Raw genomic sequence first — 2,640 nt, 5'->3', positions numbered from 1 at the left:
CAGACTTTTGTCATTTTTTAATAAGATTCAGAGCACCTTTCAATTGAATGGAATGCTGTCACCAGCAATTCCAAAAAATAAATAATAATAATTGAAAATAAATACAGGTGCACTCCACTTATAAAGGACTCCAAGGGACAATGGAAATCAGTACTTTATAAACAAAGTACGTAGTAAACGCAATTTAAAATGCTGTATGTAACTGCGAACATAAGTACCTTAAATATTTTACTCTCTGTAGACATAAATGTTAAAAAAATGTAAATTTTATACATAAATACCGGTAAATATCAACAATACAAAAAAGCTTAACTGCCAAAGAACGGGAGTTTATTATTTTTTTTACAAAACATGCCCGTGCCGTTCAGTGTAATAAGTAGTACCAATGTATGGATTTATATTTTCGCTAAATGTAATTAAAGTTGTATATGTTATACCTTCAAGCTGTACAATGGCTGTGCCAACAATAACATAGAAGAATAAAAGTAAATAGTTTTCCTGCCTGACATCACAAATGCCGCTGTGACGGTATTTACTGTCCAGGATTTACCTTACTTGTGCAAAATATCTGCCTGTGGAACAGGAAAACCGTACGGATTAAACTGTAACGGTCACCCTACACAGTTGATAGGCAACTGTACTGTCCTCCCTTAGGAGATACTACTGGCCAAATAATTAAAACTAAATAAGTCAGTAAGGGTGACTGACAGTAAAACAGGGTCGTCACAATGCGTCAATTTAACTACACAACACTGGTTTATTCCAAGGTGCCAGAGCACAGTGACACTGAGAACTATGAGGGGGCTGGGGAGCCTGGTCACTTCGAAGAGGCGGATGAGTGGAGGGCTCTGACTGCAGAGGAAGCCGGTGGTAACTGGGGGGGGGATTATGTAGCACTGTTGCTACATATGTGGGTGTAATTTTCACTCACCTGTCTCTTTAAGTAAAGGCAGTAGCCTGGTCAGGCCAACCTAAAAAAACTACATTTCCCAGTATCCATTTCTTTCTTTCTTTCACCCCATTGGTCCATTCAAAATTTCATCCACCAATCCTCTCACACAGTCAATCTTCACCTGTCTCTTATTTCTCTAATTGTGGGGGGTTGAGAGTGTGTTTTTTTCCTGTAGCTAGCACCTTGGTGTGAGAGTCTGTCTACCTTTTGAAAACCTAATCTTTATACTGTTAGCTAGATATTATTCTTTAGCCTTTGTTTTTCTTTTTGTCTGCTGCTTTAGTTTATTGTCTAGTTACTGTTTTTTGCTTAATTAGGTGGGGTAGTTTCTTTTGTGTTTTTTGCTGGAGTGTGTGGTTGTATGTTTTTGTGCATCTGTTCTGGACTGTTTGCAACCTCAGTTTTCATCAAACATCCATTTCATCGCTCTCAATGTTTTTCATCTCCTGAAGACCTCTACATCATCGTTCACATTCATCCCAATTAATTAACTGGACTTCCATACCGGTTTGGTGAGCTCTTTCCATTGACTGTGTCATCGTGTTTGTTTTTTTTCTTTTGTTACTTTTTGGGACTTCATTACTATTTTGTTGATTTATATTTTGTGTTGCATTGTTTATTCATTCCGTATATTAATCATCCTCCGTGTCAGTAATTGTTAAATTGTTGTGGTTATATTCTTAAGCTCTGCTGTGTATCTTCATTTATAATCTGTTTTCCTGGGTTTGTTTGCACTTTATTCTCTTCCTTGTCACTCTGTCCCTAATTGAGTTGTTTTCTTCTGTCATTGTTTAGTCTTATTCTTTTTGTCAAGCTTTGTGTTCCTTGGAATAAACCAGTGTTGTGTAGTTAAATTGACGCATTGTGACGACCCTGTTTTACTGTCAGTCACCCTTACTGACTTATTTAGTTTTAATTATTTGGCCAGTAGTATCTCCTAAGGGAGGACAGTACAGTTGCCTATCAACTGTGTAGGGTGACCGTTACAAAACAGTATATACGTTATAAACTAGTCTGTTTTAACCAGAGTAATTCCCCATTAAAACCCATGTTGTTTGGCAGGGACATGCCTCCTCAATACGTTGTAAACGGAACTCTGTTCTAACAGGATCCATTATAAGTGGAGTGTACCTGTATTTTGTTTTTGTCAAAATTCTGTATTTTACTGTTTGGTGTTTGTTGGTGGGTTTAGGCATATCCTTAATAACACAACTTCACTGGGCAAAGTATTAACAGTACACCGTTTCAAGGGTGAATGGTACTGGTGTTTCTTCAGATACAAAAGGCATGTTTAATCATGTGTTGTGTACTGTGTGGACAACTGCAGTATAACTTTTTTTTTTTTTTTTTATAAAATAAAAGCTGGATTTCCTTGGAGTGTTTAATTTGCACATGCAACTTTAATTCACTAATACCAAAATAAAACAAATCTACATCACCATAATCCACAACCATAATGTGTACATAGGATATTGATTTATGTGGAAGAATGTTTGTTTTTTTCAGATTCTCATACTTTAGTTGTCATGGAAGGACTACTGTCTTGCACTGTGCCAGCTGGTGTCATGAGAGCTTCACCTCAAAGCTCTGAGCACAACCCAGTCCTGGACTGAACACCCCCTGCTATTCAGTCCTGCAACACTCAAGCTAAGACTGTCAGTGTCCATATGGTGGCAGGCAAGAGAGGG

The sequence above is a fragment of the Acipenser ruthenus genome, chromosome 2 (genome assembly GCF_902713425.1).
Source record: "Acipenser ruthenus chromosome 2, fAciRut3.2 maternal haplotype, whole genome shotgun sequence".
NCBI lineage: Eukaryota > Metazoa > Chordata > Actinopteri > Acipenseriformes > Acipenseridae > Acipenser > Acipenser ruthenus.
Note: the sequence above shows the minus strand (reverse complement) of the source record.